This window comes from Protopterus annectens, chromosome 13.part0 (genome assembly GCF_019279795.1).
Source record: "Protopterus annectens isolate FY-2018-M chromosome 13.part0, PAN1.0, whole genome shotgun sequence".
NCBI classification, from domain to species: domain Eukaryota; kingdom Metazoa; phylum Chordata; order Ceratodontiformes; family Protopteridae; genus Protopterus; species Protopterus annectens.
Window position 1 is genome coordinate 30742219 of NC_056747.1, and position 12830 is coordinate 30755048.

The 12830-nt window shown below is 38.6% G+C and overlaps 1 protein-coding gene across 2 annotated transcripts in view; it reads left to right on the top strand.

Moving 5' to 3' along the window:
- Positions 1-12830, top strand: part of STAP2 (signal transducing adaptor family member 2) — a 1003160-nt gene that overhangs the window by 543741 nt on the left and 446589 nt on the right. The gene's annotated exons all lie outside the window — the stretch shown is intronic.

Sequence of the window (12830 nt, forward strand, 5' to 3'; positions counted from 1 at the left end):
GTGTCCATATTCATCAAGGATAGCCACACCTCCAGGTTAGTGGCAACTCGTGAAGCATCGGAGACCATCCAGGTGCAGCTAACCATAGGCAAAACTGCTATACAACTGGTTGCATGTTACAGACCACCCTCCCAATATCAAGAACCCCACTCAGCCTTCCTGAAGACATTGGAAGATATGAATGTCTCACCAAATACCATCATATTGGGAGACTTCAACTACCCTAACATAGACTGGGTGCACTATTCTAGCCCTAACACCCTAGCCCAAAGGTTCCTGGAATTCATAAACTCAAATGCAATGGAACAGCTAGTCACCTCTCCCACAAGGGGGGATAATATACTAGACCTGATCATCACAAACATGGGGACAAAATGCTCCACACCGGAAGTATTCCTCTCACTGGTGAGATCTGACCACAAACTAATCACCCTGGATATACATTTACCACCTCCACCCCCAGCACAAAAGACTACAGTGAGAAACTTCTCAAAAGCTGACTTTACACTTCTTAAGACTGAGATGGTATCATTTAAGCCCACAGGGCCAATGGAAACCACATCCCACAATGCTGAATCCTACACAAATGCTTTCTACGGACATCTCCAAGAATGCATGGATCGTGCAATCCCAAATAAAACCAAGACCCTCTCCACCAAAGGAAAGCATCCTGTCTGGTGGACCCCAGCCATAAACAAATTGTATAACAAAAGAAGGAAGCTACTGCAAGACAGAGCAAAATCCCATAAAGGGAAGGCATCTCTGATCAGCACTAGTAGAAAGCTACGTTCTCTCATAAAAACATCCAAGGCCAACTTTGAGAGAAAAATCGCCAAGGACACTAAAGATAACCACAAGGCATTCTTCAGTTATGTTAGAAACCTGGGCAGAAACCCTCAGATATGCTCAGAATTAGTACACAACGACAAAAAATTTACCGAACCCACAGATATTACCAACATTCTGGCAGACAGGTTCAGTGCAGATTTCTCCCCTCCCTCACCTTCAAAAGAAGAAATACTTATCCCAGCTGAATGTAACCTCCCTGTCATCTCTGATGTCCAGGTGAAAACCGCCCTCAGCAAAGCAAAAAACTCAGCATCAATGGGACCTGATGGTATCCCCGGCTGCGTGATACGTGAACTCCAAGAGGAGCTAAACCTGCATATAAAAATGCTATTTAACCTTAGCCTTACTACAGGATATGTACCTGAACACTGGCATACAGCAACAGTGGTTCCACTCCACAAGGGAGGCTCCACTACAGACCCTGGGAACTACCACCCCATAAGCTTAACCAGCCTGGTCTGCAAAGCTATGGAAAGAATTATTATGGAACTCATAAACAACGACATTGGGGACTTACAGACACTCAATCCCACCCAGTTCGGCTTTGTAAAGGGCAGATCCTGCCTTTTAAACCTGGTTGACTTTTTCGAAACAGTCACTAGAGCCATTGATGAGGGCAAGGCAGTCCATACAGCCTACCTGGACTTGGCTAAAGCCTTCGACACAATACCCCACTCAGGCATCATAGACAAGCTAAACAGCTTAAATGTAAATCCATATGTCACAAGATGTGTTGCAAACTGGGTAAAGAACAGAACCCATAAAGTCAAAATTGCGGGAGCCATGTCAGACTCAAAGCCAGTCACAAGTGGTGTCCCAAAGGGCTCTGTCCTGGGACCCCTCTTATTTGGCAGTTACTTCTCCGATGTGAAAGCAAACATGGGAGGGTTGTGGCTGACAAAGTTCGCAGATGACTGCAAACTAGGCGCCATAGTCGACACATACATCCTACAGAAAGGCCTCACCAAAACGGACAACTGGTGCTGGAATCATGGCCTTAAACTGAATGCCAAGAAATGTACAGTCATCCCCTTTGGGAAAAACAAAGTACCCACAAATTATCACATAGACAGTAACCCACTGAGTACAGAAAAAGTAATCAGAGACCTTGGGACCCAAGTTGATAGTGACCTCTCATTTGACACCCACGTTGCCAAAGTGGTTAGAAAGACTTTCTACCTTGCCCACCTTATCATGAAGGGGTTCACATCCAGATCAAAGGAGGTCATCGTACCCCTATACTCCTCCCTTATCAGGCCCATGATTGAGTACAATGCCCCATTTGGTATGTACCTCACCCGGCACTTACAACAGCTGGAGAGACCCCAGAAGTACCTCACCAAGAGGATCAGGGGTCTCCAACATATGTCATATGCTACCAGGCTAAAGAAACTCAAGCTCTATTCAGTAGCATACCGCCTGCTCAGAGGTGATCTGTGCCTGACATACAAGGCCATGTCCAACCAGGAATTGATGGACATGCTCCACCTCAAAAAATCCAAATCCATTAGAACCACGAGAGCCAAAGATTTAAACCTCAGTACAAATATGAATAGAACATGCTGGAGGGACAGATTCATAACTCAGAGGCTTCCCATACTCTGGAACAGTTCATGTTAGGCAGAGCCCCTCACTGACTCTCTTCAAGAGAAATCTTGACGAGTGGATGGGAGATCGTAGGTTTACCCTGGGGGTCACCCCTATGTTGCTACTTGACAGAGGCACAGTAAACTAATTTTAATAAGTAAGAGGGTCTTCAATGTGTCACTACTAGACAATTATTAGTATTCTAAATTTATTCTGTACACCTTAGTACCACTACATGGGGTGGCGAAAGCCACATCTCTAAGGCTAGGCTTACAAATGCCCCAGGGCAGATAGCCTAGTACTAAACTATGAAACTAAGACTCTGAGCAACCAAGAGAGACTAGAAGTTCTATCCCTTTACTCAAATTTTTATAGCCTCTTGAGGGCTGATCTTCATGTCACCTATAGACCATTGTCCTTTATCTCCTATATCTCCCCAAGTCTAATAGCACTGAAAACACCAGAACCAGAGACCTAAGTTTTCACCAGCAGATAAATAAAACACAGTTGGGAGAGAGAGACAGAGATTCAAATTTGCATTGTGCCTCCTTCACTGGAATAAACTGCCCCTGCAGGTTAAACAATGGTTCATTACTATCCTTCATGCAGAACCTGGATGACTGGAAGGCTACTCTCAAAATTTACTCTGGGACTAACTCTACAAAAAATAGCATGAAGGTAGGTATTGGCAATGTGTTGATGGTTGAGAGAATAGATTGCTTTGAATCTTCTACAAATCTTATGAAATCTCCAGCAGCAAGGAATCCTGTAAAAACTGGATGTCCTACATCTAGAGATCTGACCTGTATTTTATTGGGTGGCTTCACTGAAAAAGCACCAAAAGTCAAATGTTCCATATTTCATTAAGGTATATTTAATACTTTGGCTTAAAGCAAGGAGAAGGAAAAACACAGCCCAGCTTTGCTGAAAGCTAACTTCCATCATAGTGTGAAGCAAAGATGGATCTATGCTATGCCACACGTGTATTTTTACCAGACATCTCGGGACACAATAGCCAGTTAATGCCTATGCAACTTTTGCGAGACAGGGTAAATGGCTGCGAATTTAGAGTGCTTTGTGATTAATTGTTCAGAAATGTAATTGGAACAAATAATGACCAGGTGTAAAGCAAACTATTGTGAAAATCAGACATAACACTTGAAAAAGTCATCTAGGTGTGTTGTGAGAATGTTTTCTCATATGAGGTATTGATCTCTTTAACTGATGGCATTGAAATGTACAAAGAGTGCAAAAAAAAAAAAGAAAGCAAAGAATAGGGCATTGGAGGCACTCTACCAACTTCTGGAGAGTGACTCAGTAAGTGGCACAAAGACGCTACATCAGGCTGCAAGGCAAAGACACAAAGATAAAGAAGATAGTCAGACACCCTTCATAAGGGATGCCAGCAACAACCTGCTCACCAGTCCACAGGACATCAAAGGCAGATGGAAGTTGCATTTCCAGCAGGTTCTGAATGAAGAAAACCCCACAGAAGCTGTTCTGCTGCAGAGACAGCCTACGATGAGAGAAAAGGAGCCTACCCTAAAAAAGTAAGAACAGCACTAAGGAAAATGAAGTCAGGGAAAGCAGCAGGCTCAGATGAGATCACAGAATATGTGATAAAGATGATGGGTTAGATAGGGGGAGAAATGGCTCCTGAGGGTACTAATAGCAGTATGGAGAGAAAGGAGTATCTCAGATGACTGGAGAATAAGCATATTCATGCCAGTGTACAAGAACAAAGGGGACATCCACAACTGTGGACAGTCCAGAGGCATCCAAACTCCTATCACATTGTATGAAAGTTCTGGAGAGGGTGTCTGATAAATGGATATGCATAGTAGTAGAATGTAAAATAGGAGATGAGCAGTTTGGATTCAGAGCAGGATGCAACACAATTGACCCAATGTTTGCAGTAAGACAGATACTTGAGAAGAAGCTAGAGATGAGGAGAGGGTCCAATTGGGTATTCATAGGCTTGGAGAAAGCATATGACAAGGTCCCAAGAAAGCTCATCTGGGCAGTACTGCAGTGGTTTGAAGTCCCAGAAACATTGGTAGAATTAGTGCAGGCTATGTACAAGGACCCAGTGACTCAAGTATGAGCTCTGAGCCCACTGCTGTTCATACTGGTGATGGACTACATTAGCAAACAGGTCGGAGGGGGCATATCAACAAAGTTGCTGTATGCAGACAATGTGGCATTACAGGCAGACTCTGAGCTAGAACTTCAGCAAAGGATAGGAGAATGAAATGCAAAACTGGAGGCACATGGGATGAAACTAAGCACAGATAAGATGGTGGTAATGGCAGCAAGCTGGGGAAATCAGAAGAAGCTGAGAATAGAGATAGAAGGGAAGATAGTGGAACAGATAAACAGCTTCAAGTATCTGGGAGGGGTGGTTGAGGAGAAGGGACGTCTGAATGAAGAGGTCAAAGCTAGAATCAAAGGGTCTGCAACCAACTGGCATAGAGTGTCGGGTGTAGTCTATAACAGAAGAATGACAAAGAAGCTGACAAGTAAGGTGGGCAAGACAGTGGTGCAACCAGTACTACTGTATGGTGCAGAAACCTGGGAAGTAAAGGCAGAACAGTTGAAGAAGCTAGAGGTGATGGAAATGAAGTGCCTGAGAAGGGTGGTAGGATGCACACTGTGGGACAGACAAAGAAATTAAGACATAATAGCAGAATCCAAAGTAGCTCCAATTGCAGAAAAGATCAGCAAGAACAGATTACAGTGGTTTGGATACATGTGCAGAAAAGTGGAAGACAATCTGGTGAGAAAGATTTGGGACAGCCAGGAAGAAGTTAAGAGGAAGCAAGGACATCCAGCAAAGAGGTGGATGGATTGTGTGAAAGAAGATCTGCGACAGTCAGGCATGAGTATTGAAGAAGGCAGGAGTTTGGCACTGAATCGATAGAGTTGGCGACAGTTAACATGATACCCCATGTAGAAAAAAGATGGGAAAAGGGGGGCTGATGATGATGATGATGATTGAAGTGTACAAAATTTACACAAAATATTAAACAGAAAATAAAACTAAAATGTTATAAAAATAATAAAAACTGATGGAACTATGCATTATCATAAATTATGATTTCCAAGATTACTTCTAAGAACAAGCAAGCATTTACAAACCATACTCCATTTACTCTTTGTGACTGGAGGCATGATGAAAGGCAATGAACATTGGGATATGTGGATTACTGGCCATTATGCAAGAATGTAATTAATAAAAAAAGAAAAAGGAGAATCTTAAAATTCTAAGATAAAGTAAAGTATGAAATGATTATGAATGCCTTGGAAATGACATTTATGAATAAAATGTGAATAAAAATCAAAAACAGACATCATGAAGCAGTAAAGTACAACCAAAAGTCTGAGAATGTGTCTAAAAAGTGTTCTGGTCAGAGATCTCTACACAACTGCAATCTGTTGTCTTTAAACTTGATACTGGAGCAGAAAGTAACAGAATTACATGGCCCATAATGCAAGAATGTGGTTAACAAAAAGAAAAAAGAAACAAATATGGAATATTACAACTATAAACTACCGTAAAGTATAAAATGCTTATGATTGTCCTGGAAATGGCATGTATGGATACAATGTGAATAAGCATCTATCAAATTGCTGCTGTACAATTTTTGTTATATATTGTTACTTTCTGTTCTATTTTAATGTATCAAATGATACAAGAGTCACTCACTCTATAGATCTTAACCTAGCCTGTGACATTAACAGAACATGGTGGAGAGACAGATATATCTCCCAAAGATTGCTGCTATTCTGGAATAAACTTCCAATTCACATGAAGCACTGACCATATTCAAGTACAACCTGCACAAGTGGATGGCAGACCACAAATTCACTCTGGGGGTGGCACCCATGTCCTTCATGGACAGAAGTGGTCGGTGTTTATCATAGACTTGCTCACTCCGGGGATCACCTCTGTGGCTCTGCTCGACAGTGACACAGGAAAATAATTTTCTTGGGTGGCAAAAGCCAGGGTACCTTTTTGGCTGGGCTTGTATAGGCCCCAGGGCCGATAGCCTAGTACCCACCTATGAATTATGTCCATCAAACCATGGACAGTTGAGGCAACTCAGGATTAACATGGCTACGCTTGTAAGGGCTCTAGGGTCGCTAGCCTAGTAACCTCCAATGTACAAGTCTGTTACATTTTTTTCTTTGTGAATTATGTCATTTAAGCAGTGCATGCATAAGGCAGTTGTGATCAGTGTACTACTCTGGTAAACAAAAATAAAATAAACAAGTTGAAATCTGTTGTCTTTAAGCCTGATACTGGAGTAGAAGGTAACAGTGTCTAAGTCTACATTTAACAATTTTGCCATAAACTGCAAGCTAAATTCAATCTGCATGTGCTATTTTGTCTTTTTCATTGCAGAAATTTAAGCATGTTTTATTTCAGTAGCTTCATTACAGGTACAATCACATACACACTTGCATATAAGCCTACATATGCCTTTTGTTCAATGGTTGTTTTTTCTATAATGAAGTATGAAAGGGAAATATTATCTTTCAGGGAAAAAACTTATGTATCCAAGATTTGCTGTTGAGACATGAAAAATTATTTTTCATAATTCCATCCATCAAAGATGATGCATCAAATATCTCTTCATCAAATAATATCCAAGAATAAAGAAAGAACAACAGATATGTATTGACCTAATATGGCAGCAAATGTAGAATAAATGGTAGATAACTGTGTAGCATGCATAGAAACAGAATCAGGAAAAAGGAAGTAATACATCAAGAAATTCCAACATTGCCTTAGCTAAAAGTGGGAGATTACTTGTTTTACGTATAATTATCTTAACTGTCTTGCAAGTATCAATTATTATTCCAAATTTCCAGAAGCTGTACTATTGAAAGATACAACATAAGTATACTTAAATCAATGTTTGTAAGACATGAGGCACCTGAGCAAGTGATGTCAGAGAGAGGACCATGATGTCAGCGAAGAGTATAGATATTGTTTGAAAGAGTACAAGTCAAAGCATTTTACTTCGAATCCAAGGTATCTGCAATCAGATGGGAAACTGTAATGCACTTTGCAAATAAAAAAATGTGATGGAGGATTGTGATGCATAAGATCAAATAAATATCCATCTTGTACTATTTGAGTATATAAACAAATCCTTTGGGTTATCACCATAATTCTCAGTTGTATGCAAAATGCAGAATTTTATACTCAAAATAATATTGTGCCATGAAATTCTGACAGGTCCCTTTAAGTTATGATTAAGTTTGACCTGCATGTGTTTGGCCACTCCAGCTGCCATGCCATTAATTCACTACCACCCCAGGATCCAATCACTAGAGCTGCACCTACCTCAGTAACATGTGAGCTGGGAGAGGAGTGGAGTAAGAGTGCTGAACATCTTGTATATATTTAGTTTGAGGTGGTAATACCTGTTGTCATTGGGATGGATTTGTTTGGGTTTCAATGGATCCTTTTGGGCAATCTGATGTGGTTCTCTTGCTGGTTTCATCACATCTTAACCCCAACTGACAAAACAGCTATAGCATCTTTATCTTACAAAAGGGGTTTGTTCAAATGCCAGCCTCTGAAGATTTCCAGTAAGTGGATGAGGAGAGCTCTTTACTTTATTGCAGGATTTAATTTCTCAGCATGCAAAGAACAAGGTTTCTCTGCTATAAGAAAGATGAAATGCTCTTTTGTCAAATTTCACATGACTTTTCTTTGATATTCTGCATGTTACTCCTCTTTGTACACAAAAGTACCACATTTTAAAAAGATCAAGGTATATAAATTTATAAAAACAAATCTATTGTTCCCTCACTGTATTTACATGCAAAGTTTCTATTGATACCTTACTACAACACGGCTTGAAGTGTTAAAGAATAGCTGTAGCCTCATCACTTGACTAAATTAACAACTAACATAAAAAACAGACAAAACTATAAAGCCACAGAGACTCCAACAGATAGTACGACCAATAAACAAGCAATATACACCAAATGATGCAAAAAAGAATGGATTAACTCTGCCGTTTATTTAGTATAAACTTTATCAGATAAAACATAGTGTTTGAACTCCATTTAAATAACAGAAGGTACTAGATCACATGATCACCAAGCTCCAAGCAAAGCAACAAATTTAAAGTGATAAAACCACTTTTTAAAAGAGTAAAAAAAAATAAAGGCAAAAATGTCAAATTGAAACTAAATACCTCTCAAAATCCTTCAGTTTTAATAAATATGAAATAGAAATAAAATCATTAAGCCCTGGCCAGCTACTAGCATGTAATTGCAGTTGCAAATTCCGTTTTTCCAAAAGTAGCTGCTAAGAGCCATGGCGCAAATCAATTGGCACCCTCTCTGTACCTACAAATTTAAACATGTGATCAGGAAAAACAGTGATGTGTGTAGCTAAATAATTACTTGCCTTCTTATTTTTGATGTCATTATTGTCTTCCCAAATACGATCTTTAAAATGGCGTTCAGTCTTGCCTATGTAATAGGCTGGGCAACATTCGTACAAAGCAGAATAAACACCCTATATGGAGCAGTTAAAAGTTCTTTCATCTTAAACTTAAAACCATTTACTGTAAACTGTTCACAACAAAGAATAACAGCTCCCACACTCAGAGATTTTAAAATTTGTGAAAAAATTTTCCTACTCTTAGTACCAAAATGCTCAACCAAATACTTACAATTCTGTCCTTTCTTAAAAGTAATAGGGTTTATCACTCACTTTACCTACTATTTGGCAATCATATCCCAAGACAGCCCATTTTTTTAAAGAATTTCTCTGATTATGTTACTGTGCACATTTTATTGTGTAATAACCAGGACTGACCCAACAAACATTGTTAAAAGTACATGTAGAAAAATTAATGTTATAAAAAGTCATACTTTGGTCCATCTGCTTTTCACTTTTTAATTTCTCCAAATCTTTTAGGTTTCTAATAACCGTGATGGGAATGGACACCATTCCTAAGTCACGGTATGATTAAAGTTCACAAAATTAGTACTGTTTCAATCTTTAATGTCAGCCAAAAGTGCTCTTCGCAGCACCCACAATGGGCCCAGTAATGACTCCTCCTGCAATTCATACAGAGTTACATGTACTAATAACATATCTAAATATGATTGTAAATTCTTTTTATAAGACCAGTTGATCTTACTACTATTAGAACTGTCTGGGTATCTTTCTTCCACATTGCTCTCATTTCTGCCTGGTGATCCTGATATTTTATGACTTTGTGTCTCTCTGTACACAACACACTATAGTCACTGGGTGTGGTGATTTCAATAATCAATACTACTTTTATCTTCTTTTCACAGACCACTATATCCGGTTTTCTAGGATCTATCTTTTTAACTGTGGGTAATGGGTTGATCCCATGTGATATAAACTTCATCATTTTCTATGATGCTTTGTGGCTCATGTCCCAGTGTTTTTCAGCCACTTTACAAAACCTACAGTTGTTGTTTCTACCACATGTTCAATGGACTTTGTAAACCAGCATGTACGTATCCCACTATCTTGGACCGCCAATATTAACCTTTCATATGTTGGTTTGAATTCGCCTCTCCTTAACTATTCCTGCATTCGTTCCTGATCAACATAAGGTTCTTCCAAAAATTTTCTATACTTGCAACTATATTTATGCATTTTTCACATTTCTTGCCTTCTCAACTGGTCCTTAACTTTATATTCTTTCTTTTATTTTTTGGCACATTCAGTTGTTGCCTGATTTTCATTTACTTCTGATTTGATTTCCATTCCTGTTTGACGCCGATATGCTTCTGCTAGATTAAGCAGAGAAGTCATATTAGATTTATTATCTCATGTTTCAAAACTTTCACTGCATTTGGGTCTTGTGAGGTCAGTAGATATGTGTGGAGTCCCACGATTGCAGATCCATACATGTTTCAAGGAGGCTCAACCCTCCTTCGGAATGGGGAATATATAATCTTGGTATGCACTGATTTTTATAAATCATTTGGTGAGCATGAAGCATCCTTCTTGTTTTCCTATCTAATCTATCCAACACGTTTTTAGGACCAGTCAATCACTCCAAAACTGCAAGTTAGGACAGGAAGAGCAAATTGGTTTATAGCTTGGATCTTGTTCCTAAATGTTAGTGCTGTTTTTAGGATTAATTTAAGTCTTCTAAAGTACTCCTTACTAAGTTTTGTTCACATTTGTTCATGTTTTATTGTCTATCTTTCATCAATTCCCAAATATTTATACACTCCCTCTTGCTCAGGTTTTTTTATATCACATTCTTTTCCCAAACTGATGTTTTCCTGGTTCTGCAGTTTTCCTGCTTTAAAGGTTGCTTTTGTACATTTACCAAGACCAAATAACATTCTTTTATCATCTGAAAAAGTTTTGACAACCTGCAGTTGTGCTTTCAGCTCCTCATCTGATGAGATATACAGTTTTAAATCATCGACAAAGAGAAGATGAGAAGTCTTTACATTTTGTTGTTTTCTAGGAGTCAAATTATAGCCATGGCCTAAGCTGTTAAGTAAACAGCTTAATGGGTTAATAGCAAGGCAGAATAGCAATGGTGACAGAGTCTCCCTGGAATATCCCCCATTGAATTTTTATCCCTGGGATAATAACTTGTCCTTTATCATGGCTTAATTGCAAAGTGGTCTGCCACTGTTTCATGATCGCTGTAATGTAGTCAGTCAGTCAGTGTTGGGTGTATCTTATACATTTTTAAGCACTTCTATCCATGAATGTGGGATACTGTCAAATACTTTTTTGTAGTTAATCCATACAATACTTAGATTCTTCCCTTTTTTACAGTTCTCCACTATGACTTTAACAACAAGTGATCCTTTGTTCCATACAACTTTTTTTTATTGCCCTTTTGTTCTACTGCCTTAATTGAGTTTTCTTCTAAATGACTATAAACTCTGTCTGCATCAATTCACATGTAAAGTTTATACATTGTCAGAAGGCAAGTTATTGGTCTATAATTTTTAGGGTAGCTTGCAGGTTCACTCTTAAATAGGAGCATTGTTTTTCCTGTTAACCAAGTTGGTGTCTGTTCGGGGTACACATATAAATAGATCTTACTCATGGCTAAATCTTCATGCAAAGATGTTAATATTTTTAACTAAAAGTTAGATACTGCATCTGGGCCTGGGGTTTTCCAATTAGAGGCCTTTCTTAACTTTGTTTCTTAACTTTGTTTCTGTCTCCATGCAGACTGACTGATGTAATAACAGGATCCTGATAGCTGGCATGCTGTAAAATAGGTCTAAAATGGCCACACTCTCTTTTGTTGATCCCCTCATACACTAGTGAATCAACAAGTTTACTAGGATGGTCTCTGTCCAAAAACATATGTTTAATATGTTCGCATTCATCCAGGAAAGAATCAAAATCAGAAACCATGTGCACAGCTCTTATAAACTCTCCCTTAACAACAGCACTCTTCTGATAAGGATGGAAGCTGGTAAAATGTAAGTACATGTTTGAAAAGGTGTTATTTCCTATCAATTTTGGTTTCAAATTTCCTGTTTGTTGAACCCTCATAGAGTCAAATGTCCAAGAAAGCAATATTATTTTTATCTGTAGCATAAGAAAATTCAAGAAATTCAGTAGACTGATTGATATAACTAAAGAACTCTTGAAGTGAATTGCTGTCATTATCCTAAACAATAAAGATGTTATCCAGGTAGTGCAGATATAGTTTACAAAATTTCATAAAATCAGATTCAAACAAGTGAAAATATTCCCACTTGGTCATAACCCCATTCGCAAACAACTCATCACATGCAGGACCCATGGCCACACCTGAACATTGGAGAAAAAAGTCTTTATTAAAGATCAGAGAGTTATTTTTCAGCACAATTTCTAAAAGTGTTTCAAATGTGTTATTTCCTGTGCAAACCCCTTTTCAAGTACAAATTCTGAAAAGTACTGGATTCCCAAGTCATGGTAGATGACAGTGTAGAGGTCTTTAACATCGAGTGACAGATATAACTGTCACTGTACTCTGTATGAAATATACAGAAGGTTTCACCACGATGGAAAAATCACCACTGTTGTATTCCAAAACAAAGTTCTTCATTAAGTATAAAAAACACGGATTAAGCGCTTTCGCATAGATAACTCTACGCTTCATCAGAAGTAATAATAATAATCAATGAAAGCCTTTTTATATGAATTTTGGCACTAAAATAAATCAATTAAATAATTAAAAAACAATCAACTTGACAATTGATTAACTACCAAACAAATGCTCATTTACTCAACACATACACTGAATGCAAATGTGTAGGAAGTAAGTAGCCAACATGGAATTAAAATGGATTTTAAGATTGGGTGCACATTTATCACCAGGATTTAATCAATATGTGTCAGTAAAACCTGTGTTGGA